Consider the following 14,073-nt stretch of genomic DNA (forward strand, 5'->3'; position numbering starts at 1 on the left):
GCTGGGAACAAAAGGCAGTGCTATTTGCACTGTATAAGGCAAGTAGAGCACAAGAGTGGTTGAACTTACCCTAAATTAACTCTTTTTGCTAGAAGTTCAAACTGAGTGGGATTCAACTCCCTTTAGGAATGGGAATTAAACACTGGATTGGCTTACAAGAAAAACACTCTGCTCTTGAGAAAGGAGCACTCTGGTACTCTATTCTGTTTGTTATAGGACCAGAACAGTGAGCTGCTTCAGAACAAAAGAACTGTGATTCCAAAACACACAGGGAATATTCAATTCAACTCAGCATAGGAAACTCAATAAAAGAGGAGATCCTCTTCCGTCCAATACACTCTACTTGCTGGGAACAAAAATGAGTGCTAAATGCACTGTATATAGCACGTGAAGTATAAGAGTGGTTGAACTTACCCTAAACTAATTCTTTTTGGTAGAGTTCAAACTGAAAGGAATTCAACTCCATTTAGAAATGGGAATTATACCCTACCTTGGCTTACAAGAAAACACATAACTTTTGAGAAAGTAGTACGCTGGTACTCTATTCTGTTTTCTATAGGGCCAAAACAGTGAGATGGCTCAGAACAAAAGAACTGTGCTTCCTACACAAACGGGGCATATCTAGTTCAACTCAGTATTGGAAACTAAGTAAAACAGGAGCTTCTCTTCAGTCCAATACACTGTACTTGCTGGGAACAGACGCAAATGCTATTTGCACTGTGTATGGCCAGAATAGCACAAGAGTGGTGTTCTTAGCCTGAATCAACCCTTGCTGCTAGAACATGAAACTTAAAGTGATTCAACTCCGTTTAGGAAGTTTAATTAAACCCTAGTGTGCCATGCAAGAAAAACACTCTGCTTTTGAGAAACAGGCATTCTTGCACTCTCCTGTGTTTCCTATAGGGCCAGAACAGTAAGCTAGATCAGAACAAAAGAACTGTGCTTCCTAAACAAACGGCGCATATCTAGAAACTCAGTATTGGAAACTAAGTAAAACAGGAGTTTCTCTTCAGTCCAATACACTGTACTTTCTGGGAACAGACGCAAATGGTATTTGCACTGTTTATGGCCATATTAGCACAATGGTGGTGTTCTTATCTTGAATTAACACTTGCTGCTAGTACTAGCAACTGAATGTGATTCAAATCCTTTTAGGAAGTTTAACTGAATTCTAGTTTGCCTTACAATGAAAACACTCTGCCTTTGAGGAACCTGCATTCTTGCACTCTCTGGTGTTTCCTATAGGGCCAGTAGAGTGACCTAGCTCAGAACAAAAGAACTGTGCTTCCTACATAAACGGGGCATATCTAGTTCAACTCAGTATTGGAAACTAAGTAAAACAAAAGCTTCTCTTCAGTCCAGTACACTGTACTTGCTGGGAACAGACACGAATTCTATTTGTACTGTGTATGGCCAGATAAACACAAGAGTTGTGTTCTTACCCTGAATTAACACTTGCTGCTAGAACTTGAAACTGAATGTGATTCAACTCCGTTTAGGAAGTTTAATTAAACCCTAATGTGCCATACAAGGAAAACACTCTGCTTTTGAGAAACAGGCATTCTTGCAGTCTCTTGCCTTTCCTATAGGGCCAGTCATGGAGCAACTGAGAACAAAAGAACTGTGCTTCCTAAAAAAACGGGGCATATCTAGTTCAACTCAGTATTGGAAACTAAGTAAAACAGGAGCTTCTCTTCAGTCCAATACACTGTACTTGCTGGCAGAGACACGAATGCTATTTGCAATGTGTATGGCCAGAGTAGCAAAATAGTTGTGTTCTTACCATGAATTAACACTTGCTGCTACTACTTGAAACTGAATGTTATTCAAATCAGTTTAGGAAGTTTAATTGAATGCTACTTTGCCTTTCAATGAAAACACTCTGCCTTTGAGAAACCGGCATTCTTGCACTCTCTGGTGATTTTTATAGGGCCAGGACGGTGAGCTAGCTCAGAACAAAAGAGCTGTGCTTCCTACACAAACGGGGCATATCTAGTTTAACTCAGTATTGGAAACTAAGTAAAACAGGAGCTTCTCTTAAGTCCAATACACTGTCCTTGCTGGGAACAGACGCAAATACTATTTGCACTGTGTATAGCCAGAATAGCACAAGAGTAGTGTTCTTACCCTGAATTAACAATTGCTGCTAGAACTTGAAACTGAATGTGATTCAACTCTTTTTATGAAGTTTAATTGAACGCTAGTTTGTCATACAAGGAAAACACTCTACTTTTAAGAAACGGGCACTCGGGTCTGGAGAGATGGCTCAGAGGTTAAGAGCACTGTCTGTTCTTCCAAAGGTCCTGAGTTCAATTCCCAGCATCCACATGGTGGCTCACAACCATCTGTAATGAGATCTGGCGCCCTCTTCTGGCCTGTAGGGATACATGCAGGCAGAACACTGTATGTATAATAAATAAACAAATCTTTAAAAAAAAAAAAAAAAAGGGCACTCTTGCACACTCCTGTGTTTCCTATAGGGCCAGTACAGTGAGCTAGCTCAAAACAAAAGAACTGATTCCTACACAAACGGGGCATATCTAGTTCAACTCCGTATTGAAAACTAAGTAAAACAGCAGCTTCTCTTCTGTCCAATACACTGTACTTACTGGGAGCAGACACGAAAGCTATTTGCACTGTGTATGGCCAGATTAACACAAGAGTAGTTTCAAACCCTGAATTAACACTTGCTGCTAGAACTTGAATCTGAATGTGATTCAAGTCCGTTTATTAAGTTTATTGAACCCTCGTGTGCCATACAAGGAAAACACTCTGCTTTTGAGAAACATGCATTCTTGCACTCTCCGGTGATTCCTCTAGGAGCAGTACAGTGAGCTAGCTCAGAACAAAAGATCTGTCATTCGTACACAAACGGGGCATATGTAGTTCAACTCAGTATTGTAAAATAAGTAAAACAGGAGCTTCTCTTCAGTCCAATACATTGTACTTGGTAGGAACAGATGATAATGCTATTTGTATTGTGTATAGCCAGAATAGCACAAGAGTAGTTATCTTACCCTGAATTAACACTTGCTGCTAGAACTAGAAACTGAATGTGATTCAAGTCCGTTTAGGAAGTTTAGTTGAACCCTAGTGTGCCTTACAATGAAAACACTCTGCCTTTTAGAAAGGGGCCTCTTGCACTCTCCTGTATTTCCTATAATGCCAGTAGAGTTAGCTAGCTCAGAACAAAAGAATTGTGCTTCCTACACAAACAGAGCACATCTAGTTCAATTCAAGATTGGAAACTACGTAAAACAGGAGCTTCTTTTCGGTCCAATACACTGTACCTGCTGGGAACAGACATGAATGCTAATTGCACTGTGTAATGCAGATTAGCCCAAGAGTGGTGTTCTTACCCTGAATTAACACTTGCTGCTAGAACTTTAAACTGAATGTGATTCAACTCCGTTTAGGAAGTTTAATTGAACCCTAATTTGCCATACAAGGAACACATTCTGCTTTTGAGAAGCAGGTATTCTTGCAGTCTCTTGCGTTTCCTATAGGGCCAGTACATGGAGCAACTGAGAACAAAAGAACTGTGCTTCCTAAACAAATGGCGCATATATAGCTCAACTCAGTATTGGAAACCGAGTAAAACAGGAGCTTCTCTTCAGTCCAATACACTGTGCTTGCTGGGAACAGACATAAATGATCTTTATACTGTGTATGGTCAGAGAAGCAAAATAGTGGTGTTCTTACCCTGAATTAACACTTGCTGCTTGAACTTGAAACTGAATGTGATTCAACTCCATTTAGGAAGTTTAATTAAAACCCTAGTTTGCCTTACAATGAAAACACTCTGCCTTTGAGAAAGGGGGATTCTTGCACTCTCCTGTGTTTCCTATAGGGCCACTAAGGTGAGCTAGCTCAGAACAAAAGAACTGAGATTCCTACACAAACGTGGCATATCTATTTCAACTCAGTATTTGAAACTAAATAAAACCTAAGCTTCTCTTCAGTCCAATACACTGTACTTGCTGGGACCAGACACGAATGCTATTTGTACTGAGTATGGCCACAGTAGCACAAGAGTGGTGTTTTACACTGAATTAAGACTTGCTGCTAGAACTTGAAACTGAATGTGATTCAAATCCTTTTTGAAAGTTTAATTGAACCCCATAGTGCCATACAAGGAAAATACTCTGCTTTTGAGAAAGCGGCATTCTTGCACTCTACAGTGTTTCCTATAGGGACACTACAGTGAGCTAGCTCAGAACAAAAGAACTGTGATTCCTATAAAAACAGGGCATATCTAGTTCAACTCAGTATTGGAAACTAAGTAAAACAGGAGCTTCTCTTCAGTCCAATACACTGTACTTCCTGGGAAAAGGCACGAATGCTATTTGTACTGTGTATGGCCAGATTAGCACAAGAGTGTTTTCCAACCCTGAATTAACACTTGCTGGTAGAACTTGAAACTGAGTGTGATTCAACTCCGTTTAGGCAGTTTAATTGAACCCTAGTGTGCCATACAAGGAAAACACTCTGCTTTTGAGAAAGGGGCATTCTTGCACTCTCCTGCGTTTCCTATAGGGCCAGTACAGTGAGCTAGCTCAGAACAAAAGAACTGTGCTTCCTACACAAACGGGGCATATCTAGTTCAACTCAGCATTGGAAACTGACTAAAATAGGAGCTTTTTTTCCAATTAACTGTACTTGCTGGCAACAGCTGTGAGTGTTATTTGCACTGTGTATGCCCAGAACAGGACAAGAGTGGCTGTACTTACCCTAAATTAGCACTTGCTGCTAGAACTTGAAAATGAATGTGATTCAACTCAGTTTAAGAATTGCAATTGAACCCTGGCTTGCCTTAGAAGAATAACACTCTGCTATTGAGAAACGGGCACTCTTGTACTCTTCTGTGTTTCCGATTCGGCCAGAACAGTGAGCTGGCTCAGAACAAAAGAACCTAGTTCAACTCAGCATTGGTAACTGACTAGAATATGAGCTTTTCTTCATTCCATTACAATGTACTTGCTGGGAACAGCCGCCAGTGATTTTTGAAATGTACTGTGTATGGCCAGATAGCACAAGAGTGGTATTCTTAGCCTGAATGAACCCTTGCTGCTAGAACTTGAACCTCAACGTGATTCAACTCCGTTTAGGAAGTTTAATTGAACCCTAGGGTGCTATGCAAGAAAAACACTCTGCTTTTGAGAAACGGGCATTATTACACTCTACTGTGTTTCCTATATGGCCAGTACAGTGAGCTAGGTCAGAACAAAAGAAGTGTGCTTCCTACAAAAACGGGGCATATCTAGTTCAACTCATTATTGGAAACTAAGTAAAACAGGAGCTTCTCTTCAGTCCAATACACTGTACTTGCTGGGAACAGACACAAATGCTATTTGCACTGTGTATGGCCAGAATAGCACAAGAGTGGTGTAATTAGCCGGAATCAACCCTTGCTGGTAGAACATGAAACTTAAACTGATTCAACTCCGTTTAAGAAGTTTAATTGAACCCTAGTGTGCCATGCAACAAAAACACTCTGCTTTTGAGAAAGGGGCATTCTTGCACTCTCCTGTGTTTCCGATAGGGACAGTTTAATTGAATGCTAGTTTCCATTCAATGAAAACACTCTGCCTTTGACAAACGGGCATTCTTGCACTCCCCTGTGTTTCCTATAGGGCCAGTACAGTGAGTTAGCTCAGAAAATAAGAACTTTGCCGATTAAACAAATGGGGTATATCTATTTCAACTCAGTATTGGAAAGTAAGTAAAACAGAAGCTTCTCTTCAGTCCAATACACTGTACTTGCTGGGAACAGTCGCAAATGCTGTTTGTACTGTGTATGGCCAGATAAGCATAAGAGTGGTTTCTTACCCTGAATTAAACTTGCTGCTAGAACTTGAAACTGAATGTGATTCAACTCCGTTTAGTAAGTTTAATTGAACCCTAGTTTGGCATACAAGTAAAACACTCTGCTTTTGAGAATTGGGTATTCTTGCACTCACCTGCGTTTCCTATAGGGCCAGTACAGTGAGCTAGCTAAGAAAATAAGAACTTTGCCGATTAAACAAATGGGGCATATCTAGTTCAACTCAGTATTGGAAACTAAGTAAAACAGGAGCTTCTCCTTAGTCCAATACACTGTACATGGTGGCAACAGACACGAAAGCTATTTGTACTGTGAATGGCCAGATTAGCAGAAGAGTGGTGTTCTTACCCTGAATTAACACTTCCGGTTAGAACATGAAACTGAATAAGATTCAACTACTTTGAGGAAGTTGAATTCAATGCTAGTTTGCCTTTCAATAAAAACACTCTGCGTTTGAGAAACAGGCATTCTAGCACTCTCCTGTCTTTCCTATAGGGTCAGTACAGAGAAATAGATCAGAACAAAAGAACTGTGCTTCCTACACAAACAGCGCATATCTAGAAACTTAGTATTGGAAACTAAGTAAAACAGGAGCTTCTCTTGAGTCCAATACACTGGACTTGCTGGGAACAGACACGAATGCTATTTGCAATGTGTATGGCCAGAATAGCAGAAGAGTGGTATTCTTATTCTGAATTTACACATGCTGCTAGAACTTGAAACTGAATGTGATTCAACTCCACCTAGGAATTTTAATTGAACCTAGTGTGCCATACAAGGAAAACACTCTTCTTTTCAGAAATGGGCATTTTGCATTCTACTTTTTTTTCCTATAGGTGCAATACAGTGAACTAGCTCAGAACAAAAGAACTGTGCTTCCTACACAAACGGAGCATATAGTTCATCACAGTACTGGAAACTAAGTAAAACAGGAGCTTCTCTTAAGTCCAATACACTGTACTTGCTGGGAACAGACGCGAATGCTATTTGCACTGTGTATAGCCAGAATAGCACAAGAGTAGTGTTCTTACCCTGAATTAACAATTGCTGCTAGAACTTGAAACTGAATGTGATTCAACTCCGTTTAGGAAATTTAATTGAACCCTGCTGTGCCATACAAGGAAAACACTCTGCTTTTGAGAAACATGCATTCTTGCACTCTCTGGTGATTCCTCTAGGAGCAGTACAGTAAGCTAGCTCAGAACAAAAGAACTGTCATTCGTACACAAACGGGGCATATCTCGTTCAACTCAGTATTGGAAACTAGGTAAAACAGAAGGTTCTCTTCAGTCCAAAACACTGTACTTGCTGGGAACAGACGCGAATGCTATTTGCACTATGTATGGCCAGAATAGCACAAGAGTGGTGTTCTTACACTGAATTAACACTTGCTTCTAGAACTTGAATCTGAATGTGATTCAAGTCCGTTTATTAAGTTTAATTGAACCCTAGTGTGCCATACAATGAAAATACTATGCTTTTGAGAAACATGCATTCTTGCACTCTCCGGTGATTCCTCTAGGAACAGTACAGTGAGCTAGCCCAGAACAAAAGAACACTCATTCGTACACAAACGACGCATATCTCGTTCAACTCAGAATTGGAAACTAAGTAAAACAGAAGTTTCTCTTCAGTCCAAAACACTGTACTTGCTGGGAACAGACGCGAATTCTATTTACACTGTGTATGGCCAGTTTAGCCCAAGAGTGGTGTTCTTACCCTGAATTAACACTTGCTGCTAGAACTTGAACTTGAATGTGATTCTACTCCGTTTAGGAAGTTTAATTGAACCCTAGTGTGCCATACAAAGAAAACACACTGCTTTTGAGAAAGGGGCATTCTTATACTCTCCTGCGTTTTCTATAGGGCCAGTACAGTGATCTAGCTCAGAACAAAAGAACTGTGCTTCTTAAACAAACGGCACATATCTAGTTCAACTCAGTATTGGACACTAAGTAAAACAGGAGCTTCTCTTCAGTCCAATACACTGTACTTGCTGGGAACAAACGCAAATGCTATTTGCAATGTGTATGGCCAGAATAGCACGAGAGTAGTGTTCTTACCCTGAATTTACACTTGCTGCTAGTACTTGAAACTGAATGTGATTCAACTCCATTTAGGAAGTTTAATTGAACCCTAGTGTGTAATACAAGGGAAACACTGGGCTTTTGAGACGGGCATACTTGCACTCTCCTGTTTTTCCTATAGGGCCAGTACAGTGAGCTAGCTCAGAACAAAAGAACTGTGCTTCCTACACAAACGGAGCATAACTAGTTCATCTCAATATTGGAAAAGAAGTAAAACAGGAGCTTCTTTTCAGTCCAATATAGTTCAACTCAGTACTGGAAACTAAGTAAAACAGGAGCTTCTCTTAAGTCCAATACACTGTACTTGCTGGGAACAGATATGAATGCTATTTGTACTGTATGGCCAGATTAGCCCAAGAGTGGTGTTCTTACCTTGAATTAACACTTTCTGCTAGAACTTGAAACTGAATGTGATTCCACTACTTTTAGTAAGTTTAATTGAACCCTAGTTTGCCTTACAATGAAATCACTCTCCTTTTGGGAATCGGGCATTCTTGCACTCTCCTGTTTCTTATAGAGGCAATAGAATGATCTAGTTCAGAACAAATGAACTGTGCTTCCTACATACACTGTGCATATCTAGTTGAACTCAGTATTGGAAAATGAGTAAAACAAGAGCTTCTCTTCAGTCCAATACACTGTACTTGCTGGGAATAGATGTGAATGCCATTTGTACTGATTATGGCCACAGTAGCACAATAGTGGTGTTCTTACCATGAATTAAGACTTGCTGCTAGAAATTGAAACTGAATATGATTCAAATCCTTTTAGAAAGTTTAATTGAACCCCATTGTGCCATACAAGGAAAATACTCTGCTTTAGAAATGGGCATTCTTGCACTCTCCTGTGTTTCCTTTGGGGCAAAACAATGAGCTAGCTCAGAACAAAAGAACTGTGTTTCCTACACAAACTGGGCATATCTAGTTCAACTCATTATTAGAAACTCAGCAAAACAGGAGCTTCTCTTCAGTTCAATACACTGTACTTGCTGGGAAAAGACGCGAATGCTATTTGTACTCTATGGCCAGATTAGCACCAGAGTGGTTTTCTTACCCTGCATTAGCACTTGCTGCTTGAAGTTGAAACTGAATTTGATTCAAATACTTTTAGGAAGTTTAATTGGATGCTTTTTTGCCTTTCAAGGAAAACCCTCAGCCTTTGAGAAATGGGCATTCTTGCACTCTCCTGTGTTTCCTATAGGGCCAATACAGTGAGCTAGCTCAGAATAAAAGAACTGTGATTCCTACACAAACGGGGCATATCTAGTTCAACTCCGAATTGCAAATTAAGTAAAACAGCAGCTTCTCTTCTGTCCAATACACTGTACTTACTGGGATCAGACACGAATGATATATGCACTGTGTATTGACAGAATAGCACAAGAGTGATGTTCTTACACTGAATTAACACTTGCTGCTAGAACTTGAATATGAATGTGATTCAACTCCGTTTATTAAGTTTAATTGAACCCTAGTGTGCCATACTGGGAAAATACTCTGCTTTTGAGAAACGGGCATTCTTGCACTCTCTTGTTTTTCATATATCGGTAATACAGTGAGGTAGCTCAGAACAAAAGAACTGTGCTTCATACACAAACGGGGCATATCTATTTCAACTCAGTATGGGAAAATAAGTAAAACTGAAGCTTCTCTTCAGTCCAATACACTGTACTTGCTGGGAACAGACGCGAATGCTATAAGTACTGTATGGCCAGATTAGCACAAGAGTGGTGTTCTTACCCTGAATTAATACTTGCTGCTTGAAATTGAAACTGAAATTGAATCAAATACTTTTAGGAAGTTTAATTGATTGCTTGTTTTTTCTTTCAATGAAAACCCTCTGCCTTTGAGAAATGGGTATTCTTGCACTCTCCTGTGTTTCCTATAGGGGCAATACAATGAGCTAGCTCAGAATAAAAGAACTGTGGTTCCTACACAAACGGGGCATATCTAGTTCAACTCCGAATTGCAAACTAAGTAAAACAGCAGCTTCTCTTCTGTCCAATACACTGTACTGGCTGAGAACAGACGCGAATGCTATTTGCACTGTGTATGGCCAGAATAGCACAAGTGTGCTGTTCTTAGCCTGAATGAACACTTGCTGCTAGAACTTGAATCTCAACGTGATTCAACTTCGTTTAGGAAGTTTAATTGAACCCTAGTTTGTCATACAAGGAAAACACTCTACTTTTGAGAAACGGTCATTCTTGCACTCTCCTGTGTTTCGTATAGGGCCATTACAGTGAGCTAGCTCAGAACAAAAGAACTGTGCTTCCTACAAAAACGGGGCATATCTAGTTCAACTCAGTATTGGAAACTAAGTAAAACAGGAGCTTCTGTTCACTCCAATACACTGTACTTGCTGGGAACAGACGCGAATGCTATTTGCACTGTTTATGGCCAGAATAGCACAAGAGTGGTGTTCTTACCCTCAATTAACACTTGCTGCTAGAACTTGAAACTGAACGTGATTCAACTCCGTTTAGGAAGTTTAATTGAACCCTAGTTTGCCATACAAGGAAAACACTCTGCTTTTGAGAAATGGGCATTCTTTCACTCTCCTGTTTTTGCTATAGGGGCAATACAGTGAGCTAGCTCAGAACGAAAGAACTATGCTACCTACACAAAGGGGGCATATCTACTTACACTCAGTATTGGAAAGGAGGTAAAACAGGAGCTTCTCTTCAGTCAAATACACTGTACTTGCTGGAAACAGACGTTAATGCTATTTGCACTGTGTATGGCCACATTAGCACAAGAGTGGTGTTCTTACCCTGAATTAACACTTAATGCTAGAACTTGAAACTGAATGTGATTCAACACTTTTATGAAGTTTAATTGAATGCTTGTTTGCCTTTCAATGAAAACACTCTGCCTTTGAGAATCGGGCATTCTTTCTCTCTCTTGTGTTTCCTATAGGACCAGTACAGTGAGCTAGCTCAGAATAAAAGACCAGTGCTTCCTACACAAACGTGGCATATCTAGTTCAACTCAGTATTGGAAACTAAGTAAAACAGAAGCTTCTCTTCAGTCCAATACACTTTACTTGCTGCGAACAGACATGAATGCTATTTGTACGGTGTATGGCCAGATTAGCACAAGAATGGTTTCCTACACTGAATTAATACTTGCTGCTAGAACTTGAAACTGAATGTGATTCAACTCCATTCGTACAGACCAATCTCCCTCATGAACATTGATGCAAAAATACTCAACAAAATATTGGCAAACCGAATCCAAGAATACATCAAAACAATCATCCATCACGACCAAGTAGGATTCATCCCAGTGATGCAAGGATGGTTCAACATACGAAAATCAGTCAATGTAATACACCATATAAACAAACTGAAAGAAAAAAAACACATGATCATCTCCTTAGATGCTGAAAAAGCCTTTGACAAAATCCAACACCCCTTCATGATAAAGGTCTTAGAAAGATTAGGAATACAAGGAACATTTCTAAACATAATAAAAGCAATCTATAGCAAGCCAACAGCAAACATCAAATTAAATTGAGAGAAACTCAAAGCGATACCACTAAATTCAGGAACAAGACAAGGCTGTCCACTCTCCCCATATTTATTCAATATAGTACTAGAAGTTCTAGCTAGAGCAATAAGACAACAAAAGGAGGTCAAAGGGATACAAATTGGCAAGGAAGAAGTCAAACTTTCACTATTTGCAGATGATATGATAGTATACATAAGTGACCCCAAAAACTCTACCAGGGAACTCCTATAACTGATAAACTCCTTTAGTAAAGTGGCAGGATACAAGATCAACTCAAAAAAATCAGTAGCCCTCCTATACACAAATGATAAAAGGGCTGAGAAAGAAATCAGAGATACATCACCCTTTTCAATAGCCACAAATAATATAAAATACCTTGGGATAACACTCACTAAACAAGTGAAAGACCTTTTCGATAAGAACTTTAAATCTCTAAAGAAAGAAATTGAAGAAGATATTAGAAAATGGAAGGATCTCCCATGCTCATGGATAGGTAGGATTAACATAGTAAAAATGGCAATCTTACCAAAAGCAATCTACAGATTCAATGCAATCCCCATCAAAATGCCAACACAATTCTTCACAGACTTGGAAAGAAAAATACTCAACTTTATATGGAAAAACAAAAGACCCAGGATAGCTAAAAGAATCCTATATGATAAAGCAACCCTTGGAGGCATCACCATCCCTGATCTCAAACTCTACTATAGAGCTATAGTAATAAAAACAGCTTGGTACTGGTTTAAAAACCGACATATGGACCAATGGAATCCAATTGAAGACCCTGACATTAATCCATGCACATATGAACACCTGGTTTTTGACAAAGAAGCCAAAACTATACAATGGAACAAAGAAAGTATCTTCAACAAATGGTGCTGGCATAACTGGATGTCAATATGTAAAAGATTACAAATAAATCCATATCTGTCACCATGCACAAAACTCAAGTCCAAGTGGATCAAAGACCTAAACATAAATCCAGTTACACTAAACTTAATAGAAAAGAAAATAGGAAGCACTCTTGAACGCATTGGCACTGGAGACCATTTCCTAAATAAGACACCAACAGCACAGACCCTGAGCACAACAATTAATAAATGGGACCTCTCGAAACTGAGAAGCTTTTGCAGGGCCAAAGACACAGTCAATAAGACAAAAAGACAACCAACAGATTGGGAAAAGATCTTCACCAACCCCACATCTGACAGAGGATTGATCTCCACAATATATAAAGAACTCAAGAAACTAGACATCAAAGTACTGAACAGTCCAATTAAAAAAATGGGCTAAAGAGCTAAACAGAGAATTCACAAAACAAGAACTACAAATGGCTGAAAGACATTTAAAGAAATGCTCAACATCCTTAATCATCAGAGAAATGCAAATCAAAACGACTCTGAGATACCACCTTACACCTGTTAGAATGGCTACGATCAAAAACACCAATGACAACCAATGTTGGAGAGGATGTGGAGCAAAGGGAACACTCCTCCACTGTTGGTGGGAATGTAAACTTGTACAACCACTGTGGAAATCAGTATGGCGGTTTCTCAGAAAATTAGGAATCGAACTACCTCAAGACCCAGCCAGCCAACTCTTGGGCATATACCCAAGGAATGCTGATTCATACCATAAAGATACAGGCTCAGCTATGTTCATAGCAGCACTATTTGTAATAACCAGAACCTGGAAACAACCTAGATGCCCATCAAAGGAAGAATGGATGAAAAATATGTGGTACATATACACAATGGAGTACTACTCAGCAGAGAAAAACAATGAAAGCATGAAATTTGCACTGTGTATGGCCAGAAGAGCACAAGAGTGGCTGTTCGTACCCTGAATTAACACTTGCTGCTAGAACTTGAAACTGAATATGATTCAACTCCATTTAAGAATGGCAATTGAACCCTAGCTTGGCTTAGAAGAAAAACACTCTGCTATTGAGAAACGGGCACTCTTGTACTCTTCTGTGTTTCCTATAGGGCCAGAACAGTGAGCTGGCCCTGAACAAAAGAACTGTGCTTCCTACACAAACGGTGCATACAGAGTTCAACTCACTATTGGAAACTGACTAGAATAGGAGCTTCTCTTTAGTGTAATACACTGTACTTGCTGGGAACAGCCACGAGTGCTATTTGCACTGTGTATGCCCAGAACAGCACAAGAGTGGCTGTTCTTACCCTGAATTAACACTTGCTGCTAGAACTTGACACTGAATGTGATTCAACTCCATTTAGGAAGGTTAATTGAACCCTATCTTGCCTTACAAGAAAAACACTCTGCTTTTGAGAAATGGGCATTCTTTTACTCTATTATGTTTCCTATAGGGCTAGAACACTGAGCTGGATCAAACAACATTACTGTGCTTCCTACACAAACGGGGCATATCTAGTTCAACTCAGTATTGGTAACTAAGTAAAACAGGAGGTCCTCTTCAGTCCAATACACTGAACTTGCTGGTAACAGACGCCAGTACTATTTGCACTGTTTATGGTCAGTATAGCTCAAGAGTGGGTATTCTTATTCTGAATTAACACTTGCTGCTAGAACATGAAACTGAATGTGATTCAACTCTGTTTAAGAATGGCAATTGGGCTTCCTCACCTAATGGACGGAGTGCTGTCTGGCTGTCCTACAGGCCCGC

This window comes from Peromyscus maniculatus, chromosome 4 (genome assembly GCF_049852395.1).
Source record: "Peromyscus maniculatus bairdii isolate BWxNUB_F1_BW_parent chromosome 4, HU_Pman_BW_mat_3.1, whole genome shotgun sequence".
Taxonomy (NCBI): Eukaryota; Metazoa; Chordata; class Mammalia; order Rodentia; family Cricetidae; genus Peromyscus; species Peromyscus maniculatus.